At 45.1% G+C, this 26,390-nt stretch overlaps 1 protein-coding gene across 1 annotated transcript in view; it reads right to left on the reverse strand.

Annotated features, from left to right (window-relative positions):
* The window catches only part of LOC120894616 (lysosome membrane protein 2), a 48,280-nt gene extending 29,614 nt beyond the window's left edge, over positions 1-18,666 (reverse strand). Inside the window, exon 1 of the mRNA XM_040297325.1 lies at positions 17,389-18,666. The gene's annotated coding sequence lies outside the window, so the exon portion shown is untranslated. The remainder of the gene's footprint in view (positions 1-17,388) is intronic.
* Positions 18,667-26,390: the final 7,724 nt, after the last annotated feature.

Here is a 26,390-nt window from a genome sequence, read left to right on the forward strand (position 1 = left end):
TTTATACGTCCAAAGTCAAACTAAAGGCTTCAAACCAATCAGGTGATGTTTGAAGCCTTCAAGCTTCTTAGCCTGAATAAGAGAGTAGAGGACCTAGTCCTTTTAAAATCTTCTATATCAATGTGAAGCATAACTATGAGATTAGATACATAAAGCGAAAGATCACGCCGAAAAATTCGCCCTATACGAAGCCGACGACTTGCTCAGGCTCCCGATCTGCACCGCGGTGCAATGCTCCAACACCGTTCGATTCACACACGAGAAACGTTTGCACGTTCCAATTGAACCCTGCAATCAGTTCTTCAGTTCGCCGGTGCCGGGGCCATACCATTCAAAGAATGTGTGCACTTTCGCTTTCTTCGCGCTCTGTCTTGGCGGTGCATGCGGTGGTGTGTGCGACCTGAATGTGCGAGCCTCAACACACTCACACCGACACTTACCTAACGCCATCGTTCCAATTAGGAGCAACAAATCAATTGTACCGCAATGTTGCCCGGCCACAGCACCACATCACGATCGGTTCAAATGTGTGCGGTGTACGGTTTGGACTTGGACGTCCCGAGCGATTTAACCTCTGCCATCTGACGAAGCGCCAGTCTGACAAATCGGACCATCAAAAGGGCGAAAACGAATGCAGTGCGGGGGGCGATGTATGAGAAGCGCAAGCAGTGATCGTCGCGAGATCAAATCTCACACACCCCACCGGTGTAATGGTCGTACGCGCGCGCTTGAAACAGAAGAAGCTCCGTCAGGGGTGGGTTTGGGTGGGTGTTTTTTTTTATCACAAATTTGTATCTCATGTTGAACGCATATACGCACGCACACTCGAGCGCGCAGACCAACCGTGAAGCGAAGCATACGCCAGAGCACCGAAAGAAAGAAATATAGAGAGGGAAAAAAACACTACATTGTGCAAACAAATGAAATTTGCATAATTGATGATGGCTCAGCTGAATGTTTGTGGGTGGATTGGGGAAGGTAGAGGGCGCAAGGGTTGGTAAGGTTTCGTTATTTATTGTTCTCACACACTTCCCGCAGCTGAACGCGCACCCGTACGGTTTTCGATTGATTTTGGGTGATCTTGGGCTTGTGGTTGGTTGTCTGTCTGCTGTTTTCCTCTCGTCTAAGACAGTGGGCGCTAAACAAACGGACTGAAGGAAGATGTTTGTAATCTTTTATCAAAACTCTGCACACACACACACACACACACTGGGAGGGATGTGCGAAATTTTATTTTCAATTAAATATCCATCCAACATTCCGTTTGCTTTATGCTGTCAGCATGTACCGCCGCTTCCTGTGTGCTGTGTCCAGGGCAGCAGCTCCACTGCACAGGTTGGGCAGGTTTTATTAGCTTGCCAGCCTAATGAGCCGAGGTTAGATGCGTGGCTGTTTGCTGCTGCAAGGTGTACGTGTTCCGTTCACACCTTCACACATTTGCGCATGCGCTCGATGCGGATCCGCCGCAGCGCATTTGTGTGGTGCGCACAAAGTATAGGTGTTTACAGGTTGTATTTTTTGTAAAGGCATGTTTGATCCTCAAACATCGTCTCGATGTTTGGAAAAAAGATTGTCCGCGTGTGCGTGTGTTTGGATTATCTGTTGTTTGATTTTCAGAAATGTAAAATTACGAAATGACTTGCAAAATTCAAGGTAAAACACTTCCCTACGATAAAGCAAATTAATAAGAGATATAACAACTGAGGATGTAACGTATATTTTGAAAAAAAAAGAAACATTCTTAAAATTCGTATTACAACATAAAGAGAAAAATAAGAATAGAACATATTATACGTGAAACGATTGAACAAGAGACAATGACAAGTAAAAGGTGATTTGACAAATGTAAATATTTTAAATATTTTTACAATTATACAAAACAGCTATGAGGTACAGCCGTCCCTTATCAAGAAAGAAAACCATACAAGATGAAGAAGAAAGGTATTATACCAAACTGAAATGATGAAATATTCAAACAACAATGGAAGTAGTTGAAAAAAAGAATGATAAAGTATAACAAAGAAACAAAACATAGTAAAAGCAAATAACGAATGATAAAAACGAAACTTTTATAGAATATAAAAATACAAAACAAAAACTAAAAAAGACAACACAAAATAAACTAAAAACACAGAAAATAATAATAGAACATCATAAAACTATTTGCGAATAGGAATAAAATATAATTGAAATCAAAACCAAAGAAGCCTTAAACATCGTTCAAAGCGATTAAACTGTAATAACCAAGGCAAAACAAAAATCATGTAAAATTCTACCAATTCTACTCAGCCGTAAGTTTGTCCAATTAAACGACTATGAAATGTCCATAGGAGAACCGCACATCTCGTCACATTTTATTGGCTAGTGGCAAAAATGATCTTGAACGTGGTTAAAAATCAACGCCCCCGACGAACGATCGAAGCTGTTTCCATGTGCTGCTTGCAATTAGCACGCTCCACAACACGCGATTACGGCGTCCTAGGCTGTGCTGCAATCTCACTCGCTCGACCCACCTCTTTTCCGCGTATTTTAATCCCTCCTCGTGCGGCATGACCAGAGTGACCAACGCTCGCAAGGAAAGCGTTTAATTGCGTGACCCAGTGCCATGCTATGACTTACTGGGTCGTCCCGGCCGCTCGGCAAATTGTCCACCGTCACTGCAGAGCCGCCGCCACACACCGGGCAAGAAGCTTGCTGCATCATCCCAGCTGCGTAGGGCAGGGCCGGTACAACGTACGGCGATCAATTAAAAAGCACGTTGCCCATTTGTTTTGCCGTTTCTCTCCGTTCGGCTTTGCTCCACAAAATACGCTCATCGATAGGGCTTCTACGCGGATTGCGATGCCCTTCCGTTTGACCCACCTAGCGCGAAGGTTAAGCGGTTCCGGTGACAGATGCGAGCGCGTTCGTCTCGTAGTATTTTTTTGTTGTTCCGCTGCAACACAAAGTTGCGCTCGCGTCCGTTCTCCGCGTATGGAAGTTGTAGCGCGGGGCCCTCACGACGAACCTTGGCATAGACATCGGCCTACTACTGCGGAAAAGTGCGATACTAAACGGTTTCGATTTCGAGCTACGATCCGGTCTATCGCAGCAGATGCAACACGAGCAACGCCATGTGTAACGGACTAATAAAACGACTCTCACACTTACACACCTCCCGTGAAGGGGATTTGTTTTTGCGTTCCGCACTGCACCGCATTGGCACTGCACTATTCTCACCTTGGTACGATGGAGCGCGGGCACGGTGCAGCAGTCGGTGGCGGTTGGCGGTGGCACCGTTGCATTGGCCATTGCGATCGAGTTGCAACCGAGCGGTACATCGGGTGCAGAAATTGCGACGCGCAGAAGGCTGCAATCGCGTTTACCAACACTGCACTCGATCGAGGCTCCACCGAGGCTGCCGCAACAGTGTGGCCCTTCTGGCCCTGCTTGCCCAAGGAGTCGGCTCGTTCCGGCCGCGGCTACGACCAGTGTACGGATGGTGAACAGCAGAGACAGTTGCGGAGGGCACGACAGGTGGGCTGGTTTGTTTTGGATTTGTTGTTTTAGGTTCGCACATTCACACGCAGCATTCTTCCACCCGGTGGTGTCCTGGTGCTGGCGCTGCCTGTACGGCAGAGGCCCGGGCAGAACCTTCACAACGGCCCGGTTGCGCACCGCGCACAGCATAACCTTCCGCGCGCTCGATCGTTATGCTCTTGCGGTCACATTCCATTCAACTGCACTGCGGTCGGGAGGGTGGCGAAAGAGGCGAAAGGGCGAAACACATAAACACATAAACGGAAAGGGAAACCACCACCGATGGGGTTCCGTTATTGGCGAAGGGACACGACGCGCGTTTGCACCGGTGTGCACTGTTTGTGCGCACGTTCTTAAGGGCACTTGCCGTGCTACTGTGCTACGCACGAGTCCGAGTCAGCGCACGAATCGATCGATCCGATCGCTTGGAGTTTTGCACTGGCCCGGGAGCCCCTTTTTGGCGCACACAGAACTCGCGACACTGATCGGCCGGTCGATTGTGGCTGATTTAATTCAATCATCGTTTGGTCTTTGCGTGCGTGCCTTTTTGCTTTCTGTAGATTGCGCTGCGCTGATGTATTTGATTGCAATTTGATGAATTGATTATGATTTGTTTGCACCGCGTGAAGGTGCCTTTAGACGACGGCGGCATGTCAGCAATCGAGATCGAGATCGAGATTCGTTTAATATTTGCTTACATTTTATTCGCATAGATTTCGCAAAAATTTTCGAAATCAAAATCATTGAGAACAATATGCCACATTTTAGCAAATTAAACATATTTGTAAATGTCTTCTTTCGACAATTGTTTGTATAGTATGTTTGTATAATCATGGTAATCTCAAATGAGTGTTGAGTGTTGAAAATTTAAAAAATGAATTTATTTATTTTTTCTTTTTTGATATTCAAAACGAAACACAACATAAATGAGTTTAAACAGGAAACAGCAACCTGTTAACTGTTTGCATTGTATAGCAGTTTTCGAGCAGCTTTCAAAGTGGGTATAGTATAAAGGTGGACTTATTCCAAGATGTATGTATTTAGAAGGTTAGTTTTTATCGCTTCTGCTTCTGAATGAAGAATTTAAGAATGTTTTGTGTATTCGTCAAGCTACCAGACCTACCAGCTACCTGTTTGAGTAAAAGTTTTCATCCGTTTTGTCAAAAAGTGACGTTCGAATTTGGTTATAAAAAAACATGCCATGAAACCACCTGGTCTGCATACACTATGATTCTGGATTCCATTACCAGATCTCTTTAATATACCTTGGGATAAGAGAAAGCACGACCTTATTTAGCCATTTTTTGAGCAAGTACTCGAATCTAATTCTAGTTTTAAGGCTAAAATAATCTAGGCTGAATATCGCAGGCAAGTTTTATGTGAGGTTTTGTATGGAGTGTTGCCATGATTTCAGCCGCCAACTGTCAAACTACATGCACAAAAGCTGATTAGAATCGTAAATGGTCCCATAGTTCGAAAATATGACAACAGAATTAATGAATATGGATTTAGTAAATTGGTACTTTACTAATCATAAAACAAATACATATTTAATTACACGTTTCAACTTTTTTTGAGTATTTTGGAGTACTTTTGTAAGCATAAGCAATGTTATTAATGTATTTATACATTTCTATGTTGTGTTTTTCTATTTCTTGATTTTTTAATTCATGATGTAAATTATTATTTTTTTATATTAATTATTAAATTAAATTATATTATTGATGATCTAAATTATTATTAAGAGCTTATTAAAGCATAAGGAAAAAGGGTTTTTTCATGCAAATTTAACTCTGTTTGTACATTTTCAACTACTTAAAATCCTTTCAGAAGTATCTCGTCAACACAAACAGTCAGCTACTGTTCAAAGCTCTTGGCTTATGCGCTTTCTGCTCAGCTCTTCTGCTCCCTGCAAATATTCAAGCCGCTACCTAACCAATAGCCCAGCAGCAGAGGAAGGTCAAAGCGCACCAAAGCACTTTAATGCTATTAGATAAAATTGCACCGTTGCAGCGTTTCGAAACAAGTGATTATGTTTTCATTTCTTTTAAGCGAGCTTGGCACACAATTTGAACAACAATTTGAAGAAGTAAATCCTCGAGCCTTGGTAGGATTAGCATGGATGAATGGTTGAAGCTACGGTGCAGAATTGAAGTAGCCTTTAGTCCACACCTTGCACACTTTATTGTTTTAGGCTAATGTTTTTCCTATTTCAAGAACACTATACCACTAGGTGTTGATTAAGTGATCAGCATCAGCACGAGAACCTGCGGTGGGTGTTGCTGGGTTCAACTCTAATGACTGTCTGTCACAGCGAGCGACCAAGCAACGGCAGTTTAACCTTTCCATTGCCACCGAATGACATCTCAATGCTAATATTCCGTATAATTAAAAGAGCAGCAGTGAGCATAATGGATGTATTACCGCTTTTAAAAAGGTGTGTGCGAAGGTGCGGAAGAATGATAAGCGAAAAACCATCATCCCCCCCTCGATCGATTAGTCCAGCAGAAAACATAGACCGCCCTTTTCAGAGCAACAGCAGCAGCAGCAGCAGCAGCAGCAGCAGCAGCTAATATTCGAAAGTTCCAATTTTGCCAATCAAGATGGGGCGGTGTTGACCATCGAAACAATTAGCCGAGGAGAAGAAGTGTGAGAGGAGTTTGTCCATGACATCCATGCGCGAGTCCACATCCCCTCCCTTCCCTCAGTGCCTAACAATTACCGTCTCAGTCCCCGCACGACCGCCCCGTTTGCAACGTGCAAAGAAGATCGATGGAAAACTCGCAGCAAACAGTGGGCAGGGTGGTGCGGGTTTGTCATACGAGCGCGCGTGCGCCAGCGTAGTAGAAAGCAAACAAATCACCATCCGCCCCGGAGTGAAGAGGACCCCGTCCATCCCGCCCGGCATTGGATGATGGAAAGACACGATATGTTTTGGTCACGGTTTGGCAGAGACCTTGAAGCCTGGTGGTCTGCACCGAAGCGGCAGCTGTGAAGATGATCGCCGCTTGGCGAGGGGTATGACACCACCGTGAAGCTGGATTTTATTACGCGTTTGAATATCGGTATTTTTGGTATTACCGGTGGGTGGGTAGGATTGGTCATTGATAGGTTAAAGCCGCCTGTTTTCGATCAAGCGGTGCGCGAAAAATGCTTTTGGTTTTGTCGCGTTTTTCATTCAAATATCCATCGAGAATGTCTTTATTAGAGTGAGAGACAGTTAGACCCAAGGCTGTCGAGACGCTTTACACATTGGACCACCCCAGCTCTTTGCCACTGCGCCAAGACGCGCACGTTCTTAAGCCTTCCGGAACAACTCTGCGGCGTATCGCGATCGACCGATCGCTAGCATAGCACAACAGCAGCAGCAGCGGTAGCAACAACACAAATAACGACGACGGTAATAATCATGATGGATTCTCTATTTTATATCCCTTCTGCCTCAAGACGTCGTATAACTACCACTACCCCTCCCCCCCTCACCCGCCCAACGGCATCTAAGAAGTTAGATTTTTGCAGCGAAGTCATCACCGGGCCCCGGACAGTTCCATCCATCACGCGGCCGAAGGTTACACGCCAAATGGTGTGCTGCGGCTTTCACTTTCCGCGGCTCGAGGACCTCCGCGGCCACCAGCAAGCATTAGACGGGGGGCACAAATACATATACATACGTACATACTCGCACGGAGAACGTCATCTCGGGCAGCAAGTGCATGGAATTAGATGCCACAGCGCAATTCGTTTTGCCGGAGAGTCATCGTTTGGGGTTTGCTCAAAATGCTCGACCAGACTCTAATTGAATCAATTACAGTTTGAATCCACTCTGTACGTGTGTGCCCGTGTCCTTGCCCATAACTTTCAGACCTCTGAAGCCTTTTTAAAGGGGTGCGGGAGGTGCGAGTTTTCTTTCTTCTCTGCCCAAGGTTCGGGGAGATGAGAAAACGGTGTACACGGTCGTGGCCCACTGCTGCTACCCTTTCATTGTGCAGCTGTTGCTCATTGATGCTTTGGTATAGATTTTCATGTTCGATCTTTTGGGAAGGTGACGCACACTCTTGTCTTGCGCTTGTTGTCCGAAGGTGAAGGAGAGTAACGTTGGCCACCTTGGTCAGGCGCAACAAGCACATCAAACACATCGGTACGTACACCCAGTGTGTACCGAGGTGTGTCCTTGGTCCGGGTGACAGTGGTAAGTGCCGCGGCAGACTCCGAACCCGGCCGAAGGACTCGCTCTATCCAAAATTACCTTCAGCCGGGCAACCGCTCGAGTGTAATTGCACGCGGGGTTAAAGCACACACAAACACCGTTAGTACACACGCGGCTCGATTCGCGCACTCGCGCACCAACATTGTACGGGCGCTCGCGGGCGTTAGAGAACACACATAACGCGACGGGTTGAAAGTGGACTGAATTTTGCAAATGGGGCCGTTATCTGGCTCAGTCGCTCAAGCTCCGCATGGCCTGCGTCTACTATCTCCCCCCCGGGGAGGAACGGGACACAATTTCACAAAACGATGCTAATTGCTTGCCTCACTGTCCGGCCGTTGAGGTACAGTTGGGGGCTTTTTTTACGCAATTTCACCCGCCCAACCGCTTGACCGTGGGTGATGCTCGGGGGAGATTCACCTCACGACAGTAAGATGTGGTTTTGTGTGTGTGTGTGTGTGTTTGTGGCTTAGATTAGAGCGCGAAACCAAGACGCAGCATCCCTCTGGCAGGTTTCGGGTGACACGTTGAATGGGGTTTTATCAATGTACGAAGAAAACGAAACACACACCTGATCGGATATCAGATCAGGGGGAGACCCTCTTTGCGCAAACACACTTCTCTGCGCCGTAAGGTCAGCACAAGCACACCGTGGCCGTTATGTTTGGTCAGCGTTGGCGCGGTTAACACGCGGCGGGCGTGTGTGGTGTGTTTGTGCCGTTTCGGTGAAGAATTTGCCGACCAACTGGTACCAACCGGGTGTGTATGTGTGTGTGTGTGTGTGGTTTTCGGTGGGCAAAACATACGGTTGGGACACCGTGATCGATGCTGGCGTACCGATTGGAGCAGTGTGTAATAAACGCTAAAGGCGATGCAAGGCCGTGTCATTCTTTGTACAAACGCCAGCGGGAACCTGATTTGTGCTCGTGCTGAAGGTGCTTAGTAGCTGGTGGAAACTGGCTGCCAGTGCTGCCCTGTCGAGCAAGTCTGCAGAATGCAGTTGAAGTGAGCTCTTGTTGAGCAAAACTTAGTATTTTGCTACTTTGCTTGCACAAATATTCACCATCAAAAATGCCAAATTTGGGCTGTTTCTTTTACCTTCTGTGCCGGAAACAAATTCACATCGCCGGCTCATCTTCCAGCAGCATCCAAGCGCCGCCGCCACACGTAACATAAATCCGCGCGCTTAAATGGCTTTCTTATCGCCCGGGCTGGATGACTTGCTTTGCTCGATTGTTTGTTTGCTTGCTTGCTTGCATGTACCCGATCGGGTGCCTCAAGCTCGAGTTCACACACGCACGCAACAGCGCCCCGAAAAACCGGCGGCACCGACTAAAAGGAACCGACCACTTTCGTGGTAAATGGGCGGAAAATTGAGTCGAATTTATTGAGTCGTCGGTTTTTAGTCACTAGTGCTGCTGCTGCTGTTGTCGCGCCATTTCAACGATTCCGCACGGTTGGCTGAGCTTTGTGAGAGAGGATTCGTAAGCTGATAGGGCGGTTGGGGTTTCTGTTTGCCTGTTTGATTTGTTTGGGGATGGGATTGTTGTCGTTTTATGGAAATAAAATGATTTTTACGACTCTTTAGCGGTCATTTTACGTCTTCTTTTAATTGAATGATGTGCTTGCATCCTTTTCATGAGCTTCTCTTCGCTTTTATTTTCTTGATTTAGTTCAATGTTCTGATGGTTGTTAGTGGTGAACTCGAAGTCAGTGAATAAATGTAACATTTAAATGATACGTTAAACCTTTCAAAAGAAATATTTCGACGTAGTGAAAACCCAGAACATTAACTAAACTAAGTATATTAAACACATGATAAATCTAATAGAAATATTACAAAAAATTAAAAACAGGAAAGAGATGTTTCCTTAGCATTTACAGGGTTGCCCGGGAATTCTCATAGCTGTGGGTCCCTTTATTGACTCCTTCTTGCGTGAAATGAGCTTAATGTAATGGGAATTGGACTCTATAGCACCCTTGTTGGATAAAACCAATAGGATTTCCAAAGAGCCTGTCCAACAAGGATCCCACAGAGTCCGATTTCCAATAGTTGAAGATCTCTTCCCATAAGAATGATAGAATATTTTTAGGTAATTAAAAAAAATGGGTTTCTCAGTTACTACAGTTACTTCGCAGAGTTGACTATACATTCCACAGGTTGTAATGACAAATGAGGGCTCAAAAAATATGTCAACTGTATCATGTAATGTAAGAAATCCCATACTCCAATCAAGAATGGTTAATGAAGCCAGTTTTCATTTATTTATAAAATAGCTACAAGTTTAGGATACATTTAATCAACTTTAAACTAAACGGTTGTGTTTAATATTTCCTTAAAAAAAGACACATACTAATCCAACCACTATCACACCTTCTGGAGGTCTTTTACCATCCCTAATGTTTACGGTTCATCCGATGACAACCATCTGATGCGTCGCTTTGTGAAGGGATTTCCACCCCTATCTCTCTGCTCTTCTCCCCTCCCCCTCTATCTTCTCTCTTCAAACACGATTCCAATGCAACAGCAAACGCTGCACATGCTACGCTGGTGCGCTAAAGAGATGAACGGTAAACACCGAGCGGGGCTCAATTGGAATCTGTTTGCGCTTGGCGCACGTACCGAACATATCTGCATCTTGCTCATAATTCGTGGCACACCGTTACGAAACCTTACCAGGTGGCATGTCGGCTAACAAACCGTATCATTGGAAGGAGTGTTTGGGGACACACGACAACGACGATGACGACTGTGGATTATGTTGTAGCGCGCGAGGTGCGCTTTGTCCCAAGCTCATCAGCAGCATCATCATTGGGATAGGACGCGGAAAAGCGTTTAAAGTGATAGATGAGTGGAGATAAATTGGAGGCTGCAGCGCAGGCAGGGGGAGCGATCGCACTGCATCGGTAGCCGTGTGTATCCGTTTTCCAAGAAAAGTGACGCTAAAATTACGGCGTGCCGAGCGAAGATGGGTGTCAGGAAATGTACACCTCGCTTAGGACTGTTTATATGTCTTTGTGAAAAGCGTAGTGAAAGGGAACGCAGTACGATGGTTTAGATTTTCCTACGTTTGTCTACGAACGAAAGGGAAAAGCAGTACACCAGCTGGTGGAGGTTAACCTTTTTTTTACAATTTTCAAACAGCCCAATGCGACCAATTGAACGCCAATGGCTGCAGGGGAAGGAGGTACTTGAACTGATTGAACGTAAGCAAGTCGCCTTCAAAACTGCACAAGAGGACCGTACTGGTGGCCGAAGAATTGGCCCGCGGTCCACAAACCTGCTGACTTAGAAACCTGTTTCTGAGGCACTCGCAAACGAACGAGCAGCTCAAGGTAGTCGTCGGAGGTGGCTGCATTCGGTGGACGGTGGAAAGCGAGGAAAAAGAACGCGCCATATGCTTCCCTTTGGCAATCGGAGCGTTTGGCATCAATTAAAATAGATTTAAGGCTTCTTAAAATGAGTCTATCAACCATTGAAAAGCGCACTGTGCCTTATATTACACCCAAGGTTGGACTGTTTTTTGTATGGAAATAATTTTCCATCTACAAAATCCACCTTTGCTCGTGTAATTCACGCGCGAAACGCAAACGCCCGGACGACTTCAAATGCCCGCTGGCCCGTGGAATATTTTATCTCGCGCAGATCTAAGAGCGCTACACTCCTCGCCTACTGTGCTACTGATTTTCGACATCGCGCCTGGTGACACTACTGGTGGTTGCGCTCTAGTCTAGTAGCCGGAGCGCTTAGTAGCCACTGCTTCAGCAGTGTGGCAGTGTGTCGCCGCCTAATGTCGCCCGCCTTGGAGGCAACGGTGCGCCTCGGGAGCTACGGACGAAGTACGGATGGCATTCGGGCAGCGCTGCAGCTCCTGCAGGGCTTATGCAATGCCCGTTAAATACGTACCCCATCCGCACTCCCGGGCAAGTGCTGTGGCAGCCGAAAGGAACGAGCCGTGTGCACGGTCTACCGAGTGATTGCACTTTATTATGCTTCTAATCGATCTTGTTCACAGCGACGACAGTGGCCACAAAATATTAAAAAAAACACACACACACACACGTGGCGACACCGACGACAGTGGCGACATTCTAATCCGCAGGCACACACATCCACACCGACTTGAGGCGCTTCTCCACTCTGCTAGCGTGTGAACAGGTTTGATGCAAATGCAACCTCCTCCTCCCCCCCCCCCCCCCTGGTGGAAAACATTCTCGTGCTGCCTGCCTGGTTTGCAATGCACACCTTCGGGTATGTGTGCGCCGGCGGTGGCAGCTCTCGAGCAGCAACACACGAAAGACTTGCAACAGCAAAGCGTAAGCGACGAACCCCTTGCAAACCCTGAAGATGGGCAGCACCTGCTGCGTGAAGGGCTTTGTAAAGCGGGCTTTTATCACGCACTGTCTTTAGACAGGGGGGAGAGGGCTTTCTTCACTCGATTGTACTTAGGGTGTGTGATGTTTCGGGAAGGTGCAATCGAATCGGGCTTGTGTGTGTGTGTGTGTGTGTGTGTGTGGAGCGATTGCACACCAAAACTTATGATCGATGATGCAAAAGAGACGCTTTTCTCATCAAAATCGGGAAAAAAGGCACCGTTGACAGTGAGCCGCGTGTGTTAAGGTGAAGTGCGATTGAAATCATAATTGATTGTTAGCTTACTTTTTTCTCTGGAGGAGCTGTTTGGTGGTTGAGAAATTGTGCCAATGCTAATGATTGCAGCTACAATGCGTGGATTTAAAGCGATTTTGAAACTTTATCCAGTCTTCATGAAACTCTGATGCAATTTTATAGCTTCCACAGCTAACACTAATCCGCGTCTATTAATAAAGTCTTAAAATGAAGCATATTCCGCACATCGCAACGGATGGAACTGTTTGTCTCCAGCGACCTTGACGTCGCGTGCGTTGTGAACCTTCTCGAACCTCTTTCTTCATCTTCTTTTAGAAACAAGATCATATCAACGCACGAAAAAAATAACCCCATCCCTCTTTGCTCGAAGATGTCATGTGTGTTTTTGTCATGTCGTGGCCCCTGCTTAGCTGCTAACAGAATGGTACATCACCGGGCAGAGCGGGCACTTGTTCTCGCATGTTCTGTCGCTATTTTATGTTCCTGTTTTGTGACATTCTGTGTGACAGTCAAATCTGTCGTAAAAGTACTTTGCATACAAGCCATTTTCGTTTAAGAAGAACCGTTTTCTCGTTTGCTAGAAATAAATCATCATGATCTCTTATCACCTCATTTGTTACTTCCCCTTTTTCTGCGTTTCTGAACGGTGCTTCCTTTGTTAAAAGCATAACGTTTTTAAAACAACATAAGGAAAAATTGTTTAGAAAAAGAATAATATACCCCAGCTAGACAAAGCTTACCTTTGACAAAACCGGTACGAACCTGCACAACATGAACGACGAGGAAAACGGCCGTGAGACGGGCGGCAGTTTGGCAAATAATACGGTTGAATTCATTTTCTTTACGGTCGTTTGGCAACATGATGCTTCCTCTCACGTCAGCCATACTGTCTGGCACCAACCGAGCTAGCAGTGGGGAGATGGAACTGTCGCGTCGTGTGTTTGTGTGTTTTTTCGTTTGTCGATATGTTTCGAAGTCATTTTACTAATGACTGTCATCATTGTAAGGGTGTACAATCAGTCAGCGTTTCTGTCATCGATATAAACAGAAACACGATGACCTCAGCGTTCCGTGTCGCTGTACCCTTTTGCGGGCTCCACCCTTTTTCTCTTGGTGGGGAAGTTCCGCTTTTTTTTAAGCTGACCAGACCATTTTGTATCAATGGAAACAATAAACCTGACATAAATTTTATCACAGAAATAATTGACCTTCAAAGGGCGAGTTAAAGATCTTTTAAACAGGGATGAAAATTATCAAAATATTAAAACAAACGACAATAAATACCTTTAATTTCCATGATTTTCATTATTTTGTAATAAATCACAACGGAAATAACAAGCAGGCAAGTAAAATCATTCCCTGCTGCAATTACAACCGTGCTGATTGAAATATTACCATTTATTTTTATTTTATTCGCACGCACGCGTGCGAGCACCCATACGTTCGTGGCCTTGTTGGGCAGCTCGTTGGGTTAAATATATGTGCTTCCATCGCTGGAGAGCGCAGGCTATTAAGTAACGCATCGCTCATCCCTCACCAAGGGGGACAATGGTTCGGTGGTTGAAACATTGCTCTCCCTGTTCTTAATATAAACAGATAGGTCAGTATGTTATGGGTAGCGGCACTATTACCCGATCGCGGTGGGCTGCCTTATTCATTCAAGAAACTGCAACGCCCGCAGCAGCGACGAACCTCCCGTGAAGCTTCCTACGATAAGTGTATTGTGATGTTTTCATACCACACGCACATACACACACATTGCACTGCCCAGTGGTACTGTAGGGAAAATATCATCGATTACAAGGCAGCTTCAGGTGGGCAGGACAGAACGGTGCGATCGAGGACGGTAGCAAACGGCAACAAAAAATGTAACTGTGTAAGCCGTTTCCGAAGAAGGCACTCTACTGTAAGGGTCCTTGTTTGTAGTGACTGTTGAATCTCAAAATACTTAAGTGCATAAGATATGTAAAAAAATGTGTACATCAGTGTATCAGTTTTGAATAACAAAAAAAAAACAGAAAATGAAAAAATAAGACATCATAAGTTTTCTTTTTTAATGGATTAATCGCTTTCTCGATCAATATTCGATTTCAAAGTAGACGGTTCCCTTTTCAACTGCTCACGCAATCATGTACAGAAGCGTAAAGCTGTCTTAAAGCTGCGATAATACAGCAAAACGTATTAAGAAACAAAAAAAAGCCACACACTGGACAGGATCGCCTACTTCGATTTCAATTATCTTCCCCCATCCGAAGACGACAAAGCCAGCAGCAACGAAGCTTTACAGACGATCCTTGGATTGTGGTTGAGTTCAGCTTCTCCCGGAGAGCGAGAGTGAACCTTCGGCCCGGTTCGTCGCTTGCTGAGGTTAAAGTGTGTGTGTTGTCTGTACATCATTCAACTGCTAATGTCACATGGCAGTGAAATGGTGGCACAGTGCAAGGGCTTGTGTTTACCACCGCGAGACAGGTTAACCGTTCTGGGGCAGTTAACCGTCCGTGCAGTGAGTCAGGGAAATATGCAGCGTACAGCGATTAACTTGACCGCTACATAATCGCATCGCAGGATGCTTGCGAAAGGGGGACGGGGCGGCTCGACGGGTTACCGGTCGTCCTTGGCAAAACGGTAGATATGGTATGTTTCTCTGTCTTACCCTTTCTCGCGCTTTGTCTTCTGTTTGATCTCTCCGGTTTGTTCGATCATCGGAAGACCTAATAACCTTCGCACTGGACAGATTCGGGAAGCGGGTGGGATTTCTTGGTTTGGGAAATGCCAATATTTAAATCAGGTCCGGTTTTTTTGCCACCACCAATGTGTCATGTCGGCGAGCTGTCAAAACCGCAAGTTCAATGGTCGAATTCGCTTGATTAGTTTTATTTATGGGGGATGAAGCGATAGTGGGAAGACTGGTTTTCGGTTACCGTAAAGCGTGAACTTGGAACCCGAATGCCGGAAAGAAAGTAAAAGCTATAGTATTTCTGATCGGCTAAACCGGACGGTGATGCTTAGAAGGCGATTTTGCGAATAAGCGTAGCGAACACCGTTCGAAGGTCGTGTTTAGCACGTCCAAACCGAACGGGAGGTCGGTCTGTCGTGGGTGAAATAGGAAATGGTCAAGTCCCCGATTTAGACAAACCTGCCCAAAAGAAGAGTTCATTAACGAGCGTAATCGCGGATGGATAGTCGCAAATGCGTCACCTCTGGACCACCCGCTGGATAGAGGTTATTGGACATGCTAAGGTCATAGGAGCTGGTGGTTTAGGTAGATCTTTATTATTGACTGTGAGTGCTTTTTTTTCAAAGCTGTTGTCTTCAATCTCGTTCGACACACGCTGCCCTAAGATAAGGCATCTTGGTTTGCTGCCTCACTCTGCTCCACACCACATTCTAAGACCTCATCAGCGATGCGATGCTTCAGGCATCCCTCAGCTGGCAAGTGCATTCGATTAGCATAAATTGCCCCGGCAGCATCGTGCAGCGGATGTGCGCGCGCGAGCGCGCATCCCTTCGCATGCTCGGAATGTGAACCAACGCGTGGCGCGAAAGCATTGTCGCCCACCGGGAGTGGACACAAACAAACGAGCAAACACGTGAGCGGACCGGTTTCACCGCCAGGCGGCAACGTGATCGCCAACGGGCCACGACGTTTCGGCGGGGAATTTCGATTAGTACAATTTGTTCTTATCCACCACCAGCACAGGACGCCGTTTCCGATGCCGGAACTAAGCTGCAGGTACGATAGAAACAGCAAAACAGAAACAGATTCTCTCAGAAAATTCAACAAATCACCCAGCCTTGTTTGTTGTTTGTAGCGATTTTCGTTATTTTTACATTTATCTTTTCCTGGTTAACACGATCGCGTGCCTAAACAGCAACACGAAAGAGGGGGAGAGAGAGAGAGACATTCAAGACGGTCTCGCCCGGTCTCGTGACTCATGAACTTGCCCTGACGACCGACAAACGTGGTCCGCGCGGGCCTGATGGCTGAGATTTAGCTCGCCCTTTCCGTTTGCACACAGTGCGCTGTCGCTTAGACCAGGCGGGGTTTGTGTGTGCGTTTTCATTTTTTTGCCATGCTAAGTGCACTAAAGTACCGAGTGATTAACCTTGGGCTAGTGGCTTTCTACTCTCTCTCTCTCTCTCGCCCGCTCTTCCTCCAGCGTGGAAGGGCTACAAGGGTGGAGCAGTTGCGCAATGGCGCTTACGAGTAGATGGGGCGAGACGAGTAGTCGAGGCCATTCGTTGGGTTGACAAATCAATCAAAGGTCTTCCCGTAGATCGTCGGTCGGTGCTTTTGTTTTCTTTTCAGAGCCGTTGAGTTTATGCGCTTGGTTGAATGCTTAAGACGCTACGACTTTGCTGGTTTTGTTGAGTAGTGTTGGCTGTAGTACTCGTATTTGAGTTTGAAGATATGAATATTAAATTAATTCCACTTTTTATAATCAACTTTGTGTAGTAAAATGCCCAGAGGACCTAGAATGTATCAAATACTGGAGGAATGTCACACAGCTATTGATTTATTAATTATGTTTTATTATTTTACTAACCAACCGTTATTTGAGTTTTAACATTTAACGCGTCTAAATATATTCTATTCGTATTCGATGCACTAATTCCGATGTATGAGTCCAATCCTTGAGATTTTTTTTTATTCACGAAGAACGGCTTGCGTTATTTTTTTTTTCGTTGTTTTAAATATTAGTTTCAGGATTTATTTACAATACTTCACATTTTATCAACTATTTTGGATGTTTAAACTTGTCTTCAACCCACCAACGTATTAAAACCTAGCAACAATTAAAAAAAAACATACGAAAATTTCAAAATTCCTTGAGAGACCTACATTACATTTCATACATTTAATGGAGCAAAAACTCTTTTACCCAAGCTTAATGTTGACTTAACTTAACCCAAACAGTTTTGAGTACACATATACATTCGATACACATTCGGTATGTTTCAGGATTAATTCACGTAAATTTTTAAAAAGGAAATTATTGTGCTGTATCTTCAGCAAACTCTGAACACTCACCTCGTATTGTACACCGATGCCAAAACAAAGCTCAGGAAAGCCTATTTGTCAGCCTTTTTATGAAGAAATTCTCGAACCTCGCACAGAAATCTCCTCCGTCCACCGTTAGAATTAAGAGGTAAAGCACCAAACAATAAAAAATAACACTCTATTCTATACTCCTATTGCCCCTTTAATTCACTGATCCCAGCCGTAAATGACTAGCTTTTGATTTTGAGCTCCAGGACGAATGATAATGCTAAATTATTTTTTTTGTTTTCACCCGTTTCACACTTTAACTATTTTCACACGCGATCGCAACGCCTGAACAACGGCTCGAAACAAAACGCGCACTACACGATGGATTCCGATTGGAACGGTTGCACCCTGAACGTAAGTTGGACGGACTGTACCTGTTCGTCACCCTGATCGTAACAACTCGCTATAGTCACCGGCACTGTTTGCAGCATCTCACCGATTGGCACGGGAATCACACCGAAAAAGATAGAACAGGGACACGTTCCATCCAAAACTAACTCCACTACACACAGACACACACACACACGCACGCACGGATACTATCGCTACTGTTTTGATGTCAAAGTAAAAGCGTTAAGCCACGATCACGAAGATCGCCTTCCGAAAAGCTGGAACCAACTGGGAGCACAAACAGGAATGGGGCAGGATTTTATATGCTGTTTGCGCCAAGCTCTGTACGTGGGATTTAGTTATCGGAGTCACCTCAATAAACTCGCGAACCCTTTTTGCCAACCGAATGGTTGTGGGGAATCCCTCGCCGAATATCTAGCAGCAGTATCGACACCTTCCCGAACGCACTATCACGACGAAACTGTTGCACCGGATGTTGTTCACCACCCGCTTTATAATGAACGATCTCTTCCCAGCTGAGCCCGAAAAATCTCCGTCCAGAACTTCAAACTGCTTGCTCGGGATGCACTGCAGGTCCTGCCTAGATCGGTGGCACCACACGAGGATAGCACGTCCACTCGGCGGAACGACACACGGTTGAATGAACGGCACGGCTGCTGAACTACCGCAGCGATCCTGTCGTGCGACCGACTCCCGCGTCAAACAAAAACAGCAAAAACAGCACAGCACCACCAGCCACTCTCTCCCTCTTTCAGAACTTGCAGCAAAGGCTCCTCCACACAAGGCAGGCAAGGCACTCGTCCAAGCGGCGTCCAACGGCTTACCGACTGACTGATCGACTGGTTGCCGTTTCGCTTCGTTCGGGCTTGGGGCTTGGCTTGGCCGTAATTCGTGGTGCACAGCATCTCCGTTGCCGGGCGAGCGCACCAAGGGAGGGAGGCAAACACACCAGCGTGTGCGGTTCAAGTGCTTTCGGTGTTGATCGTTTCGGGGTTTGCGCCAAAGCTTCCCGCGCACGAAAAAGCACGAACCGGCCGAGCACGAGCGTGAGCGAAACGCCACGCGCGCTGAGTGGCTTCCTTGGCCGCTCCTCCCCGCTTCTCTCGCTCACTCTTTCACGGTTCAATGGGGAAGCTCTGGGAAGGTGTAGGGGGAGCTGGTGCAAAAAAGCACACTCGTAATTGCAGCCCCGAAGTACTTAGCGCGAGTGCCCCGTGTGAGTGCCGATCACGGAATGAGTGAGTGCTGCCTGGTTGGGTGAATGAAAATTCATCGCAGTGAGTGACCCACGCAGCGTGCTTCACTCGTGGAGGCGCCGAGTTGTTTCTACGAAACACTCCCTCTTCGAAGGGGTTCTTCATTCATGGTAAGAATGAAGGTGAGCTTTGCCTACATGTGTGTGTGTGTGTGTGTGTCTGTGTGTGGGGAGGTCGGGCGGAAATCCATTATCAGGCGCGCGAAACCTGTACAACAACTTGTTGATTGATTTCGGATAGCTTTCGGGCCGGGTGGAGCAGTCTCGTCATCCAACCGGGCGTCGTGACGCTCGGGGTGGTCTATGGGGGGGGCCTAGGGTGAGAAATTTACTGTCCGCCTTGGATTGTTTGTGCAGTGGGAGGGATCGCTTCCGGGATGCTACGAAACGATACGATGCCGTTACTATCGCGCGATGGCTTACCGGCACGACTGGGGTTGAGGTTGGCGTGTGCGTTGCGTCATGGTTCTTCTAACGATGCCTTCACATTGGGTACATTATTGTGCCCCAGTACGGGCAGCAGTTGGAGGGCGAGCGAAGCATCTTCCAGAGATTTATTTGACAACGATCTAACCAACTTGCGTCAGATTGCTGTTTGCCCGCCCCAATGCTGCACGGTGACGGTAAGAGAAATTTTCCAACCGATCTACCCATCGATTGCTTTTGTTTGCTCGCGATCACTTGTGGTTTGCTGGCTATGATGCTGCTGTATGGTAGGGTAATCCCCAACGTCGCGACAATCGCTTAATTACCTGCTGCCGAGAACGATAAAATGTTTGTCCCGCTTCGATCTCTCGCAGACAGTTGAATCATGTCTCGAGTGTTGATTAATTAACGGTTGATATGGATAAGGAAGCAGCACCGGAGTTGGAGTGATTTGAAGAGTTGGAAATTCTTTCTCAAAATCCCCGTCCTTGCTGCTTGGTGATAAAGTAAGTATGCCTTTTTTAGTATGTGACGTAAAGAAGTTTATTGTTTTCGATGTAGCACATCAATGTACAAACTGAGCTTGGTTTCTACGTTGCATACATAAGGCTAGGCTTAGTTTGCCGATCAATATGGTATTGGAATCAGTTGCTGAATCAGAATAGGAAATTTATCGATGCCAGTTCTCGGCCTAGTTTCCTTTTTCCCTTGCGTTGTACTGTTTCATTATTGGCATTAACTAGAATCATGGGTCAGTTCTGGGACCGACATGGGTTCAGTATTAGTTCTAGGATGGATTCAGGATTAATGCCAGGATCTGCATGGAATCAGAAGCAGTTTCAACTCTCATATGGCGGTTCTGGTACTGTTATTTATATTATTGGTTTTAAATAGTTACCTTTTGTTATTGGCTAAGTTCAGTATCAGTTCCAGAACCGGTTCGGGCAGTCTATCGATTCCAGGAACAGTATCAGTACAGTAACAGTTTTGATCCTAATTCACCTATTTTAGTCTCTAAAGCACCTATATTTGATAGCGTGCCACCATTTTTCAATTAATTTTTGACTGTAAGTATTTTTTTATAATATCTAATATCTAAGAAACTCATAATATAATTGATAGAATTTAAAATATAATAATGCCAATTTTATAATTTTAAATGGAGTGATAAAAATTGGTGAAAATAAAAAAGTGTAAGTGTAAACAATGTCGTGCGAATTTATAAGTTTCTTTCTATTCACACAAAACTAACAAATAACTCGTTTTTTTAGTGTTTTTGGGATGTTATATTACAGTCATCATTGATCTGACCTACAGACAAACATAGGTGTATTCTAGTCAAATATTGATGTGCGCTGTCGAAAATTGATACCTTTAAACCAGAGTTTAGCGGCAACAGCGGTAAATTCAGTATCAGGTCAAGAAGTGATATGAGTTCCAGTTCAAAAACAGAATCGTTATGGGTTCAGTATGAGTATCAGCGACGGTATAGAACAGATCAGTAACACGAGTAACAAACGTGATACATAAGTCATGTGTTAAAGTATGTGTTACTAATTTCCAACTAGTATTTTAGCTTTCTTCCAGTGAAAATGATTGCATAATAATTATTATGGGATCAGACTTTCAGCATGAAAGTTTGTTTAACATTTGAGTAATACAGAATACATTTAGAAGTAGCATATAATGAAAACAATCAAAAAGAGGTGGTTATGTTCACCACTGCACCGCTCAAGTAAGTAAACAATGTTCATTCAATTAAATTTTAATGAACTGTACTATTACTTCAATCGGTAGATGGAATCTTTCTATCATATCCTTTGACGCAAAACCATTAAACAGAACAATTTCCTTGCCTTGTGCGGTAACGAATGTACTTCCCTACGTCAATCCGGTTAATGATACGGATGAAGAGGAAGTAAATAGCCGGAATTTCGATTCCACCAGCGCCCTATTCTCACCCCTTTTCATTGTTTGAGGGGAAACTCCCACTTGGAATGATGAGAGGTATGATTTGCCTGCAACGATCGTACGCACACCGGCACTGGGAGGGGACGTATGATCGATTTGTGCCGCCGACCGCGATAAGGCGTTCGGACAATGACGCGTACCGGAACGATAAGGGCAATTAGTACAAACGGCGCACGTTAGCTTATCTCTTTCCGGATTAAAGTATGTGTTTGTGCATGTGCTTGTGGTTGCGATTGGTATCTTTTGAAGGTGATGATGTTTGATCTGTGAATTATCTCTCTTGCTATCATTGCGATCATTAAGTTTTTTTTCTATATTTCTTTCTTTATCTCTAAGCTGATCGTACTGGAGTCGTGTATTGCTAGCATCTGTTCTAATTCCACGACCGATTGCATAATCGTACGCACAAAAGGCCACAGCAAAGCGCAATTAATAGAGCAAGCAGGGGGAGAAAAAGTATGTGATGCTACTTTCACGGGGCTTGACGGCAGCGGCAGCAGCAGCAGCAGCAGCAACACCAACATCCCTCCCCGCCTAGGAGGCCAGGGAAGCCAGACAGCACGCTCCGAAGGGGTCAGTAGGACCACCGAGCGCAAATGTGGGTCAAATGATCTTGCGCGGAAAGTTATCTAACGCACCATCGCACACCGCACCGCGCCTGCATTTGTCCAGTGCAGGCGCGCGAAAATGTGCGAAACGAAAGGCTGCGGCATGCGATCGTGTTGTCGGCGGCACTGCGAGAGCAACCCCCAAACCAGCGATGGAGGAGAAGAAGGAAAGGAAACTGTTTCTGTGATGCAAGGTGCAAGTGCATATGCTTTCGTTTTCTGCAAGTTGGTTCCCCCCCCCCTCCCTGGACCGGTGTGGGAAACGGCATTACTGTTAGGAAGGACGTCAAACTCGCGCTGCAAAACGGTCACTGATCGTTTGATGACGATCGAGAGCGACAAAATACTGGTTTTCTGGAACGGACCCCCTTGAGCCAAACGTGCATCCAAATGTGCATGTGCATGCAGCCGGGGGGTGGTTGGGTGGTTTATCACTTTACAACAGACCGCCCCGTTCGACGAGTGCTAGAAATGCATCGATGAATAGGTGAAGTAGAGATAAAAAGAGAGCGTATTAGAGTGAGAGAGAGAAAGAGCGAACGGGTGAATGATTGACGAATTTTGAAATCCTGTCACCACCCCACACCGTCCTCGGCGGTGGTGTTTATTAGTAAAGGCTACAGGAAACAGTGTCGCAAGGTTTCCTTCTTTGTGCCAGCGTGTGCAGGAAAGTGGAGTAAGGCGCCCCGTGGAAAGCGAAAGCTATTTTGAACGATTGCAAATTGGCCGTTATGGATGCTGTGCATTTGATGGCGGGACCTATATTTGTCTATTCGCAATCCCGTTTTATTTGCAATCGAGCGCAAACCGGCAATCTCAAATCTACAGAACCGGTATTCTAGCAACAGCAAATATTAAGAAAGAAAAAAAAAGCAAAGTGCTTAACTGGTTTAAGTGAACGATCATGTTTGTCATTGTTTGGTAAGGTTCAGCTTTTAAATGGATGTTTCTATTTTGTTTTCTTTTTTGGGGGTCTATATTCGCACGGTGGATTGCCGGTGAAATGATTTATACCAGTTTTTGTTTTGCCTGTTCAAAAGGGTGAGCCAGAAACTACTTTTAAATATCGGCCGACTGAAAGGTTTGTTATGTTATGATTGATCTATTTTTGACATGTGTGCGTTAGTGACTCGAATATTGTAATCTGAATGCTATTTTTACGATTTTGTGTAGCATTTTTTGTAAAATGTGTTCGTATTATGACATATTATCTGTAACGTAAAGTTTTAGTATTTTTATGTTCCTTTTGTGCTTCCATTTGATTAGCATCATTTTCTTTATTGTGATTTTTAATTAAGTTATTTTACTTATTTATTATTATTTATTTATTATTACAATTGGTTTATGATTATTGATTATTGATTTATGAATTCATTATTATTATTCTTCTCATCATCATCATTATATTGTTATTATAATAATAATAATAATAATTATTATTATTATTATTATTATTATTATTATTATTATTATTATTATTATTATTTTTATTATTATTATTATTATTATTATTATTATTATTATTATTATTATTATTATTATTATTATTATTATTATTATTATTATTATTATTATTATTTTTATTATTATTATTATTATTATTATTATTATTATTATTATTATTATTATTATTAAATCTCACTTTTATGTGGTTTTTGGAAAACATATTTCAATAACAAAGCATCGCATTAGAAGTATCCTTTCTATAATTAAAACACTGTCAAACATTTAAACAATACTATCTGGCTGTTATTAGTGATTTAAAAAATCACACATTCCCACGAATCCTTTCGCTTGCCAGGTTGTCCTAACAGTGATTTGTCTAGAATCTAATAATTGGAGCATGTTACTACAATGGTTGTCGCTATTCACACTATCTGTTCTCGAATTTCAAAATATGTCTTAAATTTCATTCCCGTTATTATTCTTACAAACCCAAAAACATAAAAATAAAATAATGCGGAAATATATTCGCGTTCTTGCTAAGCATACCAAACCTGTCACTGGTCACAACCTCCAAAACATCTCTGTATCCTTGAGCCAACTTAAAGCTCCGTTATCACATTTACTTCTGGTTCTCTCTCTCTCTCTCTCTCTCTCTCTCTCTCTCTCTCTCTCTCTCTCTCTCTCTATCTGTTCGCCTTCCGTCACCCAAACAACTACTTTCGGTAGCCGGGGTGTCAAAATCCGGTCCCATGATAAATGACACGAAAACAGAATGCGAACCCCGCGAAAGGCAATCACCAGATTGACGACCAGATCGGCGGTTCACCCCTTACCGGCACCGGAGAGCATCGATCGCAAAGTACAAGGAAGTGTTTTGGTGGATGCAACTGTTTCTGTTTGGCCAATTAGCGACCTGTAGCCGGCATAGTTCGCTTGCTCTTTTCACTGGGCCGCCGCGTTTCTATGTTGCGGATGTCAGCTTTGAAGGTGAGCTCATCCCAATTTGCATACAAATAGATAGCGCGGGTGAAACTTCTCGCTCGTGCGTCGATTTCGCTATGATTGGTGATCCTATAAATAATGATGTGTTTGTTTTTTCTTCTATCGATCGCTTTAAGAATGTGGCTAGACGCGGCTTCAAGAACGTTCTACCATTATTTACATCTTTTTTTTTGACAATAGTGCGACGAGATGGTGATGAAAGTTCGATTGTCATCCGATTCGTTTAAACAGATATTCGATCAAACACTTCACGCTACGCCTTAGGGGTCACTGTGCTGCGGTGAAGTACCCGGACCAACGATAAGTAGCCTTAATCGGTCGCACCCAGTCGGTACATCTTTGCTTAACCTCAAACAGCCGGCACAAACATGAATGAAGCGGCGCCGGCCCTTACCCGGGCTCGAACCCGTTCGCGCCTTTACACGCACCTTTGCGCCGCGTGTGATATAACGTACGCGAGCGCGCGCCCGAGTACGACGCGCGTCACGGATTGTGGCTTGCCGGGCCGGTCGCTCGCGGGTCGGGCCCGCGATTAATCCAAATGGATCCATCCATCTCCCTCCGGGGTTCGTCGCTTCGTATCGTTTCGGGCTGGAGGTGGTGCCAAGTTGGGTGGCACGAGCGGGCGCGCACACGCTCGAAACCATTTGCATTAGAGGAAAATGCCATTACCGGCCCCGTCCATGCCATGGCCCACACCTGCCGGGGGTGTTCATTACTTCGGCAACATTATCCACCGGTGTGTCGAAAGTTAGTGTGCCAGTTGAAGTGGTCGTATGTGTGTGCACACTGTCAAAGTGTTGAGCAAAATCGGTACACTTTGCCTAGTTTTGTGGCCCGGTGCTGCTGTCTCCGTTCTTTTTTTTCCTTCTTTCTTTCTTTCTTTCCCGTTCCTTTACCTCTCTTTTCGTCCCCTCGGTGTACGTTGGTGGCTTACTTTCGATTTCGTTTCGGATGGACTTGTTGCCGGAGCGCATGTTTGCAACATGCGTCAGCCGGCTGACACCTTGTGCCCCGAACGACATACACTGCATGGGTGTTCTGCACGGGGGAGATGGGGTTTAATAGAGAAATCCAACATTCGATGTCATCCGCTTTGGGGTACACCTCCGCGAAATTTGGGGAGATTGAGCGCAGGTAAAGTTGCTCGGTCTTATAGTCGCCGGGAGGAGACAAGTATGTTCACTGTTGAAGCGGTTGTTTTGTTAAAGAAAGCAGTCAAGGTCGGGTGTGGAAGAATTGAGTTGTCTCTGAACGATTTGGTCCTAAGAGGGTTTGAACAGTTTGAGCAGTGTTGTTGACGTTTTGAGCACACTTATTGGTGTAATTTTACTCATTAAAAAATCCTTAATAACGTATTAAAAGCCAATAAAATCGTACTAAAAGGTGACATTTCTGCATCTACCGAAGCTCTTACGCGACTAAAGTACATCCTACGGAAGGCAATACGCTCCGTAAATGGAATCAGCGACTCGATTAAATGATGAAATGTTTGCTGACTGGTCTTCTGCGCCTTACCGGACGAATAAAGAAAGCCAGGTCGGTACCTATCATCGGAATCCTTAACATTATTGACTGTTTAGTGCTGCTTTCGTTGCTTAATTTACTTATGCACCAGTCAGGATAGTCCAGCGTCGAGTAACGCTAGCGGTCGGGAGCTATTTTGGCTTTCGTGACCCTATCTACTTTGTATGTGCCTTTCTATTGAACTATACTAACTGCTATTAAACTACATAGGAGCGTGGTCGTCTACGGAGCTAATTTCACGTTTGGAATGCGTCAAATCATAACCATGTGTAAATGTTTGATTCCGGTAATTATTGTCCATTGTAATTGTAAACGTCACTTGCCAGGTGAGGGTGGAAGGCAAACTAACAGGACCTTTTGCTATCACCAAGGGTCTGCGTCAGGGGGACGGGCTTGCC

Source organism: Anopheles arabiensis, chromosome 2 (genome assembly GCF_016920715.1).
Source record: "Anopheles arabiensis isolate DONGOLA chromosome 2, AaraD3, whole genome shotgun sequence".
NCBI lineage: Eukaryota > Metazoa > Arthropoda > Insecta > Diptera > Culicidae > Anopheles > Anopheles arabiensis.